Genomic DNA, 17,552 nt, shown 5'->3' with positions numbered 1-17,552 from the left:
GTCTCTATCTGAATAATAGATTAGAAATTTCACATATGATCCTCTTCTGGGGCAGCTGGATAGTAGAACAGGTAGAATGCTGGGCCTGAAGTCAGGAAGACCTGAGTTCAAATGTGGCCTAAGGATCTTTTTTTTTTTTAGCTGTATGACCTTAAGCAAGTCACTTAACCCTGTTTGCCTCAGTTCTTCATCTATAAAATGAGCTGGAGAAGGACATGGCAAACCATTCCAGTATCTTTGCCAAGAAAATCCCAAATGAAGTCATGAAGAATTCACCATAACTCAACAATATGATCTCTTTTTCTGTTCTTTCTATCTTTAAACTTTCATTTTATTTGATATTCACTAAGTTCAAAATGTTTTAATCAGTCACATATTTTAGTGTTTTCAATATAAATAAGAACTGAATTCTGTAAAAAAGATTTTTTGCACTTGTTAATATGATCAAGTAGTTTTGTTATATGATTTGTATGTTTAATTGTGCATTCTTTTCCTAATGTTGAACTATTCTTACATCTCTGATATAAATTCAACCTGATAATAATTATGTTACTATTGTCTAAAGAATTGTTCAGCCCCACAAAATTCTGGAAAACCAAATTATATTGGTAGTATAGTAACCACCCCAAAACCTTGAATTCTTAAAGAAGTATATCTGTCAATCCTTCCTGCTATATGTAAATGCTAAGAAGGCAAGCATTATCTCTTCTATAATCTCTGTACCACATTCAGCATCTAGCATAGTACTTTCCTCAACAGAGGTCAAATAACTCTGTCAAAAAGGAAATGAGTTTCATCTGGTAGGGTTAATAAATACTTGTTGGGTTGAATTGACTCATATTCAACCTCAAAATTTATTTTCCTCAATAACAGATTTTTTGTCCCTCTTGAATTATTCTGGTAATTGATTCACCTTTCTCCTTCAACTCATGGCAAAAGATTGAACTTTAGAGATCTTCTATAGCCAGGGAAATGGCAATAAATTCATTCATTGAAGCCTATTTACACTTCTGTTCTCATCTGTAATCATTTGTTTGGTTTGATTCTCCATAGTTATTGCTTCCTACTGTAAGAGATAATGTTATAATAGGAATTTGAGGACTAAGTGGTATTCTAGGATTTGTCATTTAAAGAGACAATAATTCTCCCATACAACAATGACCATGATTTGGACTTTCTTGATTTTTAACCCAGAAGAGGGACTTTAGTTATGCTGGAGACTTTTAAAAAATATACATATAGCCTTCAAGAGGGATATTATAAGTAAATCGGTAAATAAATAAATTAGGGGAACATAGAATAGCTTATCTTTCAGATCTATGGAGAAGGGAAGAATTTATGACCAAATCAGAGACAGAGAACATTATAAGATGCTAAATGAATAATTTTGATTATATTAAATTTAAAAGGTTTTGTACAAATGAAACCAATGCAACCAAGATTAGAAGGGAAACAATAAACTGGGGGGAGGGGAGGGGTATAACAAATTTCTCTGACAAAGGTCTCATTTCTCAAATATATAAAGAACTAAGTCAAATTATAAGAATCCAAGTCATTTCCCAATTGATAAATGGTCAAAGGATATGAATAAGCTGTTTTCAGATGAAGAAATCAATGTTATCAATAATTACAGAAAAAATGTTCTAAATCCCTCTTGATTAGAGAAATGCAAATTAAAACAGTTCTGAGATGCCACCTCATACCTATCAGATTGGCCAATATGACAGTAAAGGAAAAGAATAAATGTTGGAGTGGATATGGCAAAATTGGGACATTAATACACTTTTGGTGGAATTGTGAACTGATCCAACCATTCTGAAAGGCAATTAAGAACTATGCCCAAAGGACAATAAAAGGCCCTTTGATCCAGTGATACTACTACTAGGTCTGACTCCCAAAGAGATTAAAAAAAAATGGGAAAGGTTCTGTTTGTACAAAAATATTTATAGCTGTGCTTTTTATAGTGGTAAAGAATTGGAAACTAAAAATATGTCCCTCAATTGAGGAAGGGCTGAACAAACTGGTACATGGTGGTGATGGAATACTATTCTGTTATAAGGAATGATGAACAGGATGATTTCAGAAAAAAACTGGAAAGACCTACATGAACTGGTGCAGAGTAAAATAAGCAGAACCAGGAGAATATTATACACAGTAACTTAAACATTGTGGAACAATCAAATGTGATAGACTGCTACTAACAGCAATACAATGATCCAGGACAATTCTGAGGGACCTATGAAAAAGAATGCTGTCCACCTCCAGAAAAAGAACTGTTGGAGTAAAAATGCAGATGAAAGCATATGAGTCATCACTTGTTTATTTTGGTATATTATTTAGGGTTTTGGTTTTATAAGATTATTCCCTTACAAAAAAGAACAATACTGAAAAATGTTTTGCATGATAATACACATAAAACCCAGATTAATTTGCTTGTCAGCTCTTAGAGGGGGGGAGGGAAGAAAGGAGGAAGACAATATAAATCATATAGCTTCAAAAACTTATGTGGAAATTTGTTATTAAAATAAAATAAATAAATTTGAAAAAAAGAGTGACTGAAAGGAGGAAGTGGATAAACTTGACTTAAGCTAAAATGGAAAACATTGGCAGTACAGAAAGGACAACCAAGAGAAGAAACTAAAAGGGAAAATCAGGAAGAAAATCCAAAAGGAGGCAGAGAAGCTATAGCAAAAAAGAGAAAGAGATCAATGTAGGCTATTAGGCCTATGTCAGTACCTTAGAACAGAGAACTAGAGCTAAAGCTACTTCTAAATCCATCCTTTGAAAGACTGGGGAAGTTGCAAAAAAATCTGCTCTTTCTCCAACTTCCTCTCCCTGTGCCTGTCAAATAACATACACTAATATAGTCTGCACTTGTCTTTTACCTAAATATTTTCTGTATTCCAACCTTGCCTCAAATAATGAGAGACCAAGGATTAGCTAGAAAAAAGCAAAACATTTAATTGGGGTAAACTTCATTCTGGCAGTTAGGAATTTTCTTAATGGGGGCTCTGAGCTATTGTGACTGATACAAATTCTATACACAGCAGAGAAGGGTACCACACGAAACTTGAGGGTCATCATGTTGTTCCTGGGCTAAAAAGGGAACTGTAGCAGTTTGGCTGACTAACCCTCCACAGAAAAGGGTGGAAGCCAACAGAGGATCATATCCAAGAGGCTGGAAAGGATTTGGCTCTGCCCTTATCCAGCAAGGAAGGAGGAACAGAAAGAAACAGTCAACTTTCTAGATTCCCAAAGTGTTTCAGTGTGATTGTATTTCACATTGTACCTTTATCCACTGCACCACCTATGATCTAATAATACATAGAGCATGTTAAAGTTTATTAAAGTGAGATGATTATTACATGTTCCCATTTTACAAATGAGGAAACTGAGGCTGAGAGGTTAAGTGATTTGCCACTGGCAGCAGAGCTAATAAACATCAGAAGTTGGGAAATAAAACCCAGATTTTTCTGACTCCAAATCCAGCATTGATCTACATGCATGCCACCACTTCCACCATGTCTCAAGACCTTCGTTAGGCCATCTGTAAAATGAGGGGTTTGGACCAGATTGTCACTTCTACTTCTAACACTTTTCTTATCCATCCATCCATCCATCCATCTTGCATTTTTTAGGGCCGGTTTCAGTCGACATTTTCACAGAATTACAGTTCTCTAGAAGGCACAGCCCATTACTTGAGCTAACATATCATTCTCCTTCACAACAGAACTGCAAACAGGCCCCTAATGAATGCATTTGCTAATAGCTATTCCCTGTTTGCAGACTTTAACCGGAGTTCAGTGTTTAACCTGACAAAGAAGACAGTTTTCTGGAGTATCACTAACAGCTCCTTTGAAAGGACAAGCAGATTCCTTGGGGATGTGGCTGTCTGATAGGTTGGAGTTTTCACCATTAGGCTCTGAATGAGGCTCCCTGCTCACTCCCCAAAAGCCCAGCTTCCTCCCTGTCCCAGCTCCAATTTTTTTAAAAAGCTTCCATTTCCGGGAGCTTAGTGAAGACAACCATCTGAGTTTTCCCTTGTCACCAGTCTATTTGTTACTCCATTAGTTAATTGAGTTATTACTATACTGTGACATAAGTGCACATAATTTTTTTATTTCACTGAAGCAAACATTCTTTCCGTGGTGAAAACACCAGGTTTCTCCAGGAAGCCAGGGCTGAAATGCATTTTGCTTTGAAACATGCTTTCCCATTAGAACCCAGATGTGCACAGCCCTAAGTCCCTATGCAGGCTTTCTCTGAAATGTAACTTGGTTTGCAAAAGGGCAGGCTGCAAACCAAGTTTTCCTCTGTCATGTGAAAAGGATTGCCTTGAGATATCAAAAACCCATTACAGCCAAGCCACATCCTGGCTTTCCCATAAAGGGAAGGAGGATTACAGGTCCTAATCTTCACATCTGTTGTTCTTGCATGGGGGGGTGGGGGAGAAAGGGGGAAGGGAGAGAGAGGGAGAGAGGGAGAGAGGGAGGAAGGGAGAGAGGGAGAGAGGGAGAGAGGGAGAGAGGGAGATAGAGAGAGCTATGACCTAATTCTCCAGATGTAATGGGACAAGACAAAATGGATAAGACTGGCACTATGAGAAAGATGAAACTTGATTTAATTGACATTTGATAGCCCCTTTCCTATAGGCAAACATGCCCCCATAATTCCTTTCTCTTACTGGAAGACTACTTCAAGGCAGGGTATCAGATGGCCTGAGAATTCATGAATAGTAACCCATTCTTTGTTTTGCCTTCCTCTGGGTTTCTGTCTCTCTTCCTCTCACTTTGGCTCTCTTCCTTCCTTACAGCATTTATTTCATAATATCTGATCTTTTCTCTTGGTGCCCTGCCCAGTAGTCTCCTCACTTCATCCAGTCGACCTCAGGTCTTTTGCCAAGTAGTACCATCTGCCTAAGATACCCTTAGAGAAGCAGCATGGATATGGTTTAAAACGTATTAGACTTGGAGTCAAGAGAGCTGAAAGAGATAGGTCCTCTCTTGGCCTCAGTTTCTCCATCTGTGGAGTGAGTATGATAATCCTAGCACTATCCTACCTTATAAGGTGCTTATGAGGCTTACATGAAATAAAGTATGTAAAGTATGGCATGGAAATAAGATAGCAAGCAGGGACACTCTGCCCAAGGGACTTGGGATAGAGCTAGGGAAAGGACACTGGAGAATAGAAATGTGGGGAAAAAGCTCTGGAAAGCAGCTACTGGGGATTCCTGGGATTGTCCTTCCTTCAGCTATTCATCTGCCCCAACTTGATCCATGCTTGGGTAGAACATATATCCTTCAAATCTGGAACCTGAACCCACATCTTCACACCACTCAGTGATCATTTCATTCTTGTACTTGCATCCCCCTAACATGGAACCTGGCACAGAGGAGGGGATTAATAAATACTTGTGGATGGATTGAATCCTTCTCACCTTGTCTCCCAACACACACACACACACACACACACACACACACACACACACACACACACACACCCTTGCTAGGTCAAGTGAAAAGGCTCTCCTAGCCAACTTTCATCACTCTTCCCATGCCCAGCATTTGAGCTGAATTAATTCATATACGATCCCTCATGCTGGGAAGTTGGGGGAAAGAAGAGCTGGTGGCAGGAGAAAATCTGCTCTCCTCCCTCCCCACAACTTGCTCCATTGAAGGTGGGGAGAGGATATAAACTCATGGCAGCGTAGGTCCCAGATCAAGCCTGGGTTCTTGACCCCTACACTTACCTCTTCCTTGGACTGAGCTCCATCCTGGCCATCTTCCTCTGTCAACTGGAGCTAAGACATCCCCTGCTCATTTCTGCAGTCCATGCAGACCAGGTTAACTCTTTCCCTCCAGCAATCCTATAACAGGGCACTGACAAAGATTACTGTGGATTGGAAGAAGAAGAAGAGGTGAAATCTGGATTCATCCATCACTTATTGCATGAAGGATAGGGTAGTGGGAAGCATGTTAAATTCCCAGAGCCTAGATAGAGCCACAGATCCAAATTTGATTACTAGCTGTGCTATTTAATAACCTGTATGACGTTGGGTAAATCACTTAATCCAGAAGGCCTTTAAAGTTTCTCGTTCTAGTTGGCTGACCCTATGATAGAGCTGAAGGATGAGTTATACCTGGCAGAATGGTTAGGTCATGGGGCAGGTGGTGGGAGGGTTCTAGAGAGCATTCCAGTAACCCTCTCCCTCCTGGCTTTCTTGGCTTCCTTCAAGTCTCACCTAAAATCTTACCTTCAAAAGGAAGCTGTTCCTGACTTCCCCTCCTGCTAATTACATCCTTCTATTGACTATTTCCAATTTATCCTCTATATTGGAAATATAGATTGATTGAACAGAGTTGTGTACGTGTTTCTCCCATTATACCATGAGCTCCTTAAGAGACTGCCTTTTGCTTTTGTGCCCTCTGCACTGAGTGCAATGGTAGGTGCTTAATAAATGTTCATTAATTGACTGATCTAAAGTAGAGAGGAACCATTTGAGAATCTGGTTGCCTTGCTCTGTGTGTGTGTGTGTGTGTGTGTGTGTGTGTGTGAACCCAATAAGGTCAGAAAAAGAAGGACCTTGAATATGAGGCAAGGAATCCAGTGGTGTTGTGAGGCTCAAATGAGATCATGGCAATAAAGCACTTTGCAAACTATTTACTATAATAATAATAGTTATTATTATTATTCTCCTCTAGTCACCAGGCTCTAGTCTGGTGATAACTTCATTCTCTGAGCCTTCTACTGAACTGCTGAGTTCAAGCAGTTTTTCTAGAGTACTAATGGGAGGTGCTGGTAAATATTTAACAACTAGGCTCTCCAAACACACACACACACACACACACACACACACACACACTTTTAAATTTAATCTACATTATTAACACTTTCTCAAGTCTAGACCACCAACAAAACAATAAATCAACCTCTGGTTTATACGGGGGGACTACCATTTCTGAGAAATAAATGCTTACACTGAAAATTTGACCATCAGCTCTCCAAGAACTCTTCTGAAGGGCAGACAGACAGCACAGTGAATAGAGCACCAAGTCTGAAGTCTGGAAGACCTGGGTTCAAATGTGGCCTCAGACAACTTTTGAACTATGTCACCCAAGGCGAGTCACTTAACCCCAACTGCCTAGCCCTTACTGGAACCAGTACTTAGATTCTAAGACAGAAGGTAAAGCTTTAAAAAATAAAAGAAGATATGAGCAAGTGGCAAATCTCATACTCAAACCCACTTCTTTGGTCCAAACCCAAAGCTCTTCACATACACCATTTTGCCTCAACAAAATATTTACTGGGTGTCTGTGAACTGTTCTGTTTAAGAGTAAGCCTTAGTCCTACTGTAGTTTTTCAGGGTGGTGGGGGGCAGGAATCCATAGCTGAAACCTGTTAAAACACATACACAAATATTTATAGCAAGACTTTTTGTAGAAACAAAGAGCTGGACATAAAAGAGGTGCAGAAATCGGGGAATGGCTGGATACATTTTGACAAATGAATACAATAGAATACTATTAGGGTAGAAGGAAGGCTCTTTTAAAATGATAATATTTTAGGGCAGCTAGGTAAGCACAGTGGATAGAGTGCTAAGCCTAGAGATCCTGTGTTCAAATCTGCCCCAGACACTTTCTAATGTAACAGTTAAAATTTAGGGAATATTGGGAGACTGAGGCAGGTAGAAATTAGTTTCTCTCTGCAAGGAGTATTATATTTTTTAGAGGTTTATTAAAGGTTAAAGATTAAAGAATATACAAGTAAGAAACATGTGCCTAGGCTAGAGGCCTAGACAAAATAACCTCACATCATGGAAGAGACGCCTCTGCTCCAAAACGGAAGTCCAAAAAAAAAAAAGCTTTTGCAATCAGGTTAAATACCTTCTCAATCTCGGCCCAGGTGAGATTACAAAGCATTCTGGGGAAGTGGAGCAAGGAATTGTGGGGATTGAAGTCCCGAGTTCAAGTCCAAATTTACATCCCCCTCCCCCTCGCCCCCCCCCTTTGATCCTCTGGGAAGAAGTCCTTCCCCAAAGGATCATAAAAACATAATCAATTTAAAGATTACAATAATTTGAGGATAAGAGAAAAAAAACAATAATTTCTAGACACATTGACAGAAAGCCAGTTGTATACATACAAATAAATGTTCAATCACACACCCAAAGTTCATTTTGGTGCACTTGTGGTCTGGAGGCTTCTCCAACAGTTCAGTTCTGGATTCAGAGAGGTAGCATCTTCTTTACCTAAACTTCTTCTCAAAAGGAATTTAAACTTTGCAATTTAAATAATAATATTTTTTTACACTAACTATGTGACACTGGGCAAATATTTAATCGTGATTGCCTAGCCTTTACTGTTCTTCCATCTTAGAACTGATACTAAGAGGAAAGGTAAAGATTAAAATAAAAACAATAATATTTTATTTTTTCCAATTACACATAACAATTTTTAATTTTCATTTTCTAAGATTTTGAGTTACAAATTCTATCCCTTCCCACCCCAGATGGTAAACAATTTGATATGGGTTATACATGTGATATCATGCAAAACATACTTGCATATTGGTCATTTTGTAGAATAAGACAAATATTAATAAAAACTCACAAAGAAAATAAAATGAAAAATAATATGCTCTGATCTTCAGTCATACTCCATCAGTTCTTTCTCTGGAGGTTGATAGAATTTTTCTTTCTTTTTTTTTTCACCCTTACCTTCCATCTTAGAATCAATACTGTGCATTTTTTCTAAGGCAGAAAAGTGGTATGGGCTAGGCAATGGGGGTTAAGTGACTTGTCCAGGGTCACACAGCTAGAAGTACCTGAGGCAGATTTGAACCCAGAATGTCCAGTCTCTAGACCTAGCTCTCAATCTACTGAGCCACCCATCTGTCCCCAGAATTTTTCACCACAAGTCCTTTAGAATTCCCTTGGATCATTCTATTACTAAGTCATTCACAGTTGCTCATAATAAAACATTTCTGTTACTATGTACAATGTTCTCCTGGTTTGTCTTATTTTCCCTTTGCATCAGTTCATGTAATCTTTCCAATTTTTTTCTGAAATCACCCTGCTTGTCATTTCTTACAGCACAATAGCACTCCATTACAATAACATCTCACAACTTATTCAGTTGTTCCCAGTTGATGGACATCCCCCACAAAAAAAAAAAAAAGAGCTGCTATAGGTATTTTTGTATAAACAGATCTTTTTTCCCTTTAAAAAAATCTCTTTGGGTTATACTTAGTAGTTGCATGATGGAATCAAAGATTATGCACAGTCCTTTGGGCTTAGTTCCAAATTGCTCTCCAGAATAATTGGATCAGTTCACAAATCTGTCAACAGTGTATTAGTGTCCCAAATTTTCCACATCCCCTCCAACATTGATCATTTTCCTTTTCTGTTATATTTAGCCAATTTTATAGGTGTTAGGTGGTATCTCAGAGTTGTTTTAATTTGTACTTCTCAAGTCAATAGTGATTTAGAGCACTTTTTTATATGACTGTAGATAGCTTTGGTTTCTTTATCTAAAAAGTATCTCTTCATATTCTCTGATCATTTGTCAATTGGGGAATGACTTGTATTCCTACAAATTTTACTCAATTCTCTATATATTGGAGAAATGAGTTCTTTATCAGAGCTACTTGCTGTAAAAACATTTGCCAAGTTTTCTACTTTCCTTTTAAAAAAACAAAACCCGTACCTTCTATCTTGGAATCAATAACGTGTATTGGTTCCAAGATAGAAGAGCAGGAAGAGCGAGGCAATGGGAGTTAAGTGACTTGCTCAGGATCACACAGCTAGGAAGTATCTGAGGCCAGATTTGAACCTAGAACCTCCCATCTCTAGATCTGGCTTTCAATCCACTGACCTACCTAGCTCTGCCCTTTCTGCTTTCCTTCTAATCTTGGTCAATCTTTTTAATTTAATATAATCAAAATTATCCATTTTACATCTAATGCTCTATCTCTTGTTTGATCATAAATTCAAGAAGAATCTTCCAACAATTTAGACAGCAAGTGGAGATTCTCAAAGGCCTAAGGGCAGGCTTTCTGCTGATTTCAGTCAAGCATATGTGATGAATTCTGCCTCTAGAGACACGTTTTGACTGAAGGGTGACTGAAATACCCCAAAGTTCACTCTAAGTTCTCTCCAGTTCTAAATAGGAAACATACATATATGTTCACGTAACAGCACAAGGGAAAACACACAACTTATTTTCATCGCACAATAAAAAAATCCCTGAATTAGTCAAACAATAAGAAAGATCACATTGACTCTTGCATCATGCCAAGTTTGGGGTTAGGGGAACAGATGTGAAATTCATCTTGTCCTTCTGACCATGGGGGGAAAAAGTTTTCCATAAAGGGGGGAAAAAGGAAGCAAAAGAAGAAAGATCACTTTTACTTTCCAGTGTTGCAGACCAAGACATTTGGAAAGAACACCATAAATTCAGTCCATAACAAAGCATACTCTTAATGAGCTGGGGCTGCCTCTGTTGAGCTTTCTTGGCCCAGCATGATTTCATGCTCCAGCCTCTGATTAACTGAAATCTTTCTGGGAAATGCTTCCATGTGGACAGGCATGGAAGACAAGCAAGTCCATCATTTTCAAAAAGGAGGCTCCTGAAGCTAATCTCAAGTCCTGTAGGCTGAGCTCAAATCAGTCTGTGGGTTCAATAAGCATGATTGGATGACTGTGATTCTGCTTGAAAATGCCTTAAAATGGGTCTCAATATTATTAAGCTTTCAACCTTTGGGAGTCTTCCAAGCTCAATGTGCCCATAATGGGATCCTTTAGCCTTTAGCCTGAGCACAGTTCTGGACTGCCACAATCATTCTTGGCTTGCAGGTAAAGATAAGCCACTAGGGGAGAAAATGTATTTATTATTTTGATTTATAAAAGCATGCCCAGTGCTTAGGCTTCTGGGTACACATGCTTTAAAAATGACACTTATTACAATAAATAATACAAATGAGACTGCTTTGCCAAGGGGAAAAAAAGCTGATTTTTAAAAAATGACTCGGTCTTATTTATGCTACCAACCAGATTGTTGCTGAACAGTAACAGTAAATTTTGGAGTTGTTCCTGCAATGTCAGAGAGAGAAGGAGTCAAGGTGAATGATGAGGAATCTCAAGGTATTTGAAAAGCAGTAAATGGAGAGTAGGAAACGGAATGGTATTCTGCTTCTCTAATCCTTGGCTCATCCTACTAATATTTGTCTAAATATAAGATATATTATTATAAGAGTAACATAATGTAATATATCATGATATATGTAAGAAAGAAGTTTCAGTTCTCTCTCCAGTTCCCCAGTGTGTGTGTGTGTGTGTGTGTGTATGTGTGACCTCCTTCTGGTCATATATTACATATAGTATAACATGACATAACAGTATGCTATCATATTGTATAATATGATATGATGATATCATGTAATATAATATGGCATAGTATAATGACATAATAGTACATTGTCATATAACATGATATAATGATACCATGTAGTAGAATATGATAGAGTATAACCTGACATAACAGCATATTATCATATTGTATAATGATATAATGATACCATGTAATAGCATATGATATAGTATAATATGACATAACAGCATATTATCATCTTGTATAACATGACATAATGATACCATGTAGTATAATATGATATAGTGTAATAATTGGAAGCAGAACAAAAGAACCGTTGGGGGAAATGGAAGTTGAGAACTCTACATTTGCATGAGGCAAGAAATGGCAGTTGGAAACTGAACAAGGACTTCTGGGAAATTCTTCTGATGAGCAGGGTCTTGAGTTCGGACATACAGAAGGGGGTAGAAAGAGGAGCTGTTTCTCTGGGCCATTTCAAAACACCTGCGGCGATTTCTGTCACTGACAAAAATCCTAACATCAAGGGTTCCTGTTTAAAACATCATCTAGTTCTGTCAACAAATCTACATTTCTCCAAAGACTATCATTCCATGAACTATTGAGATATTGGACTCTATTTGGTGAGCAGTGTTCTTTACCCTATTCTACCTCTCCCCTGGATACAAGAAAACCTTGTACGTCAGTAATTAGATTTATTTAGAAAGAGATTTAGGGTGACCTACAACCCCACTAACTTTTACCCTATGCCCCAATCAACAACTAAATCAAACAAGCAGTCAGATAGCGAATTCAATCTCGTTTATTTATATCTAGAGAGTAAGCCCGATGGCAGACTCCATCTTGTTGCCAGTATTCAAGAAGACATAGGGGGAGTCTTGTGAGCACCCCAAAGCAGCTCATATCTGGATTGAGGTCCCATATGCCTCTCCTTGTAGAGAAGACTTCCCCGCCACTCTTAAGGGTCAGCACGGCCAGCAAGGGGCAAGCCTTTGCTGAGGAGAGATCTCCATTTTGTCTCCCTCAAGTAATTCAGGGACTCCAGGAGGGAGTAGTGAGGGAAGCCATTTTCATCAACCCTTTCCTCACTGCCTTTAACCCTCATTTCTCCATCTAATCCCCCCAAACTACAATAGTATAACATGATATAATAGCATATTATCATATTGTATAATAAGACATGATACCATGTAATAGAATATGATATAGTGTAACATGACATAATAGCATATTATCATATTGTATAATATGATATGATGATACCATATAATATAATTTATGCATTGTAACATGATGTGATAGGATATGATACAATTTTAGATACAAGGTAGTATGGGATGATACAATACAAGATGATATGATACAATATGACATGATAGTTTACAATTCCATATGTAGTAACCCTTTTCTCCAGCCCATCTCACTAGTTTTTTGTACATGCTTTTAAGAACGGCTATTAGTCATATCTTTAAGTAGGAATTTATGTGCCTGGGTATCACCAACTATTTCTAGGGCAAGCAGCATAAAGTATGCCCTCAGCTGAGATAGAAAGATGGGTTCCACTCCATAGTAGGAAGAAGGGAAAACAAAGACCCTTGGTTATCAGGAGCTGCTAGGGAAGTTGCCATGAGGTTGGGGGAAGGAGGTGAGGGGATAAGGAAAGAGTTTGCCCTACCCTGCTATATAGTAGCCTTGAATTTTACTTAATTTCTTCTTGCTAACTAGATGCTACATTCTCTTGTTTTTACCTTGCAGAATGACTACAAGTAAATTCAGCACCCTATGGCAAAGCTCTGGCCACCCTTCCCTAGTAATAATGACCCCTGATATAAATCCTTTCCATGATGCATCTTCTTTTTCCTCTATTTTTATTCTCACATTCAAGGTGCAAATGATAGTGTGTTGTAGTAGATTGAGTCCTGGCTTAGGAATATAATAAGAATATTTGGAGTCAGGAGTTTGGGAGTCCCTTTGTGCCCCTACATTAGAACCGTGGGAGACAGTATGGTGGGGAATGCTGTTCTACATTTGAGGTGAGCATTTCAAAGACCCAAAAATCAACCTCTCCTTCATTTCCCCAAACATTTAGCAGCAAATGTTCTCTAAGTAGATAGTAATTTGGTGAGTATTCACCATCACACAACTAGAATGTGAAAGCAGAGCCCAGTGCATAACTTATATATCTAAAGGTTTATTGAAGGATATAATACAGTTGGCCAGGTCCCAAGATGGCAGAGAAAGGTACTGATCATATGTGACTGCCTCTGATGTGTCTTCATTGTCAGCTTTTGTATTTGTGGCATGCAGAAAACATAGAATCACTGGACTACAAACTTATTGCTAAAAGAGACCTGGAAAATCATCTTGGAATTTTGAGCAGTGATCTCCAGCAGCAGTCCATCTCGGCAGAGAATGATATGAGGTTGGATTGGTCTTACTTACATGCAGGAAAAGAAGAACCTTTCTTCTTAACATAGTTATCAGCCAAGGTTGACCATCTTTCTGGCCTTAAAGCTTCAGGGAGATCTGATCAGCAGCGGAGTTCATGCATAGTCTTTCTGAACCCACAACTGGCTTTTTGAGCATCCCAACCTAGTCACACATTCAATACCTTCAGTAACTTTAAACACAGATGACTTGTAACTGGATGGGAAGAAAACCTGTACTAGGATGATATATTCATATTCAGTAGTGTTAGGAGGTGGCTCTTTTTCAATTGGGACAAACTGGTCTATTCAAATACTAATAATTATCCTACAAATTGAAAGAAGCTACCATGATGTTCAAGTCATGGGGGTGGGGGAAAAGGAAAAGGAAAAGTGCTTGTACAGTAAGCCTTCTTGAGAACATTACAAAGAACTATTGAACTTTAACTATGCAAGCTGAGAAGCTAAAGCTACAAGAAGTTAAGATCTACTTAAAAGAAAACTATGAATTCAATATCCTACCAGGAATGATCATAATGCATCATTTTAAATAAAATATTTTTTCTACTTAGAAAAGAAATCTCAGGGGGCAGTTGGGGTGGCTCAGTGGATTGAGAGCCAGGCCTAGAGGCAGAAAGTCCTGGGTTCAAATTTGGTCTCAGATACTTCCTAGCTGTGTGACCCTGGGCAAGTCACTTGACCCCCATTGCCTAGCCCTTACTGTTCTTCTGTCTTGGAATCAATATGCAGTATTGATTCTAAGATGGAAAATAAGGGTTTAAAAAACAGAAAGAGAGAGAAATCTCAAAGTAGAGGTGGTACTGGTGGTTCCAGAATACAATCAATATTGAATAGATCTAATTAACTCAATCTTGGTCCTTCCCTTATCCTTAATTCTAGTGGCAAAAATGCCTACATTATTGATCATCCTCTAATTGTAAATTAAGGCACAGTGCTCACAAAAGGCCCAGGCCAATAAAAAAAAAAGGTACCCAGCACACATGGAATGCTGGTCATCCTCTGTATCTGGAATGTTTTCCCTCCTCTCCTCAGTCTTCTTACTTCCTTAACTTCCTTCAAAACTAAGCTCAAATTCATCTTCTTTAAGAGAGATTTTCTAGTGTTCTCCTCTACACTGTCCCCCATCACACACACATTGCAGGCGGCTTCCCTCTGGAAATATTTCCCATCTACAATGTGTATATTTTACATAGATATAATTGCTTGCATTTTGTCTTCCCCACTAGACTGTGAGCTCCTAGTTTTTACCTCATATTCCCAGGGCTTAACACGATGCCTGGCATATAAAGTAAGGTATTTGTAAGGTAAGTAAAACAAAATATTGTCATCTCTTTTTTATAGATGGCAAAACTGAAGCCAATAAGGATAAGTGATTTGCTCAGGGTCACACAGCTATTGAGCATCACATCCAGGACGTGGACCCAGCTCTCCTGGCTCCAAGTCCAACACCTGTTCCATTAAGCCCCAGACCTGGACTGGAGAAACCCGGGTTCTCACTCCCAACCTCCCCAACAACCAGCTCTGTGATCCTGAATAAGTCTTATCAGTTCTCTCAAACCACAAAATAAGGAAGATTTCTCAGATGACTTCTTTTTTTTTTTTAATAAACCTTTACCTTCCGTCTTGGAGTCAATACTGTGTATTGGTTCCAAGGCAGAAGAGAGGTAAGGGCTAGGCAATGGGGGTCAAGTGACTTGCCCAGGGTCACACAGCTAGGAAGTGTCTGAGGCCAGATTTGAACCTAGGATCTCCCATCTCTAGACCTGGCTCTCAATCCACTGAGATACCCAGCTGCCCCGTCTCAGATGACTTCTAAGAGATCCTTCTAACATATTATGATTCCATGGCAAGCATAGAGGTGAAGATGGATGCCTTAATGTGGCTACTGAGTTGCCTCTAAATTGTCAGAAGCAAAAATCTGTGGTTGTTTAGAACCAGATTGAAATCTTTACCTCATCTTTATTACTGATAAAGACTGAGATCATTGAGACACAATGTAGTACAGTGGAAAGACTGCTGAGTTTGTAATCAGAGGACCTAATTCAAATCCCAGTGCTGCCATTTTTTTTTAGCTATATTACCTTGGTCAAGCCAGCTAACCTTTTTTTTTTTGCTTATCTGTAGAATATCAGTTTGCTTATCTGTAGAATATCAGACTAGATGACCTCTAAGGTCCCTATCAATTATAAATCTATTATCTTGATTCATTAAGAAGGAAACCTAAAAAACAATACAAGTTAAGGAGGGGCCTATGGTAGGAGAATGACTTGGAAACTTTTCCAAATTAAGTCAAGGAATGTAATTAAGAGTGCCTTCTAATGAAGCCAAAACCCCGCAATAATGCTCTTGTTCCAGAGTCAGAGAAAATTTCAGTCTTAACCCCACCTTCAGAATGGAGAAAACAGCCTCCAATCAGGGCAGCTTTGTGCAGTGAAAAAAAAGAACACTGGGTTTGGAGTCTGAGGGCCAGGATTTAAATCACAATGGCGTTCAAGTCATTCTATACCATCTCCGATGGCCGCTCCATCTTGGGCAAATCACTCTCCTCTGGCCCTCAGGTTCCTCCTTTGAAAAATGAAGGGTTTAGACTGGATGACCTTTAAAGTCCCTTTCAGTCCTAGGTCTATGAGCCTTTGATGTATGGAAAAGAATTGTAGGGGTCACCTCGTCCAACCCATCTTCACATCCCCAACACAAGAAGGCCCTTAACAGATCTCTGACGAGTGGCCACTCCATCTCTCTTTGAACACCTCCAGGGATAAGAAATTCACTACCTTATGAAGAAATTGATTCCATCTTTTTTTAGACTACTCTAGCTTAGAAAATTCTTCCTTACATTAAGCTGAATTCTACTTCCCTTGTAACTTCCACCCATCGGTCATAATTCTCCCCTCTGGGGAGCAGAGAGCAAAAGAAATCTAATCTCTCTCATATGGGACGAAAAATGCTGGAAAGGGAAGGTTTTGAAGTTCTCAGTCTCCATTATCATTTCTCCTGGGGGTGAAAAAAACAACTAATCATCCTTTATCCTAAAATCCCCAAGAAGAGTATGTAAATGTGTGTCTGCATATGTACACGTACCTGTGTGTATGTTTGTAAGCACGTGTGTATACGAGTGTAATTGTATTTGTCCATGTATGTTTCGTGAGTGTATGTATGCATGTGTCTGTGTATTTGCATGTGCGTATTGTGTTTTTATTTTATATGAACTGTTTAAGTTATTTTAAGGGTAAGAAATTTGCTGCCTCCTGGAATCCAGAGAGTGAGCTCCTTGCGCAGGGGCCACGCTCATCTTCTCTGTATCATCCCAATTTTAGTCTACGTGCAGCCAGGATACATTAAAAAACCCACAGTTTGCTTGTGAAGAGCTGGGTCCTGTTAAGAGGGGGGACTGTGACTGTTGGCCGTACTTCTGGCAGGTGTCAAGGCACAGTCACACATCACCCGAGACAGGCCATTTAATTCATCTAGGCAGAGGAAAACTACTTAGAAGATAATCATTGTCATACTATTTCTGTAAATGACCTTGATGCATAGAACCAGCAGGTGACAGGTCTGAGAATTACTATGTTCCCTCCATGGGGTTGCCCAGGAAATTCAGAGGAAAGATATGCACAATTACTAGGAGGCAGCAGGAATTACAGCTTTGTGTGTGCGTGTGTATGTTCATGCATGTGAATCTGTCTACATGTGTGTCTATCAAATCTGCATTTGATCCTAA

General features: G+C 38.9%; 1 non-coding gene across 1 annotated transcript; it reads right to left on the bottom strand.

Annotated features, from left to right (window-relative positions):
• Positions 1-17,063: 17,063 nt before the first annotated feature.
• Positions 17,064-17,170, bottom strand: LOC130456678 (U6 spliceosomal RNA). Its single transcript, XR_008915733.1, has one exon. It is a non-coding gene; the product is annotated as a U6 spliceosomal RNA (small nuclear RNA).
• Between the last annotated feature and the right edge of the window lie 382 nt (positions 17,171-17,552).

The sequence above is a fragment of the Monodelphis domestica genome, chromosome 1 (assembly GCF_027887165.1).
Source record: "Monodelphis domestica isolate mMonDom1 chromosome 1, mMonDom1.pri, whole genome shotgun sequence".
Lineage (NCBI taxonomy): Eukaryota > Metazoa > Chordata > Mammalia > Didelphimorphia > Didelphidae > Monodelphis > Monodelphis domestica.
This window is presented reverse-complemented; position numbering and strand designations above follow the sequence as displayed.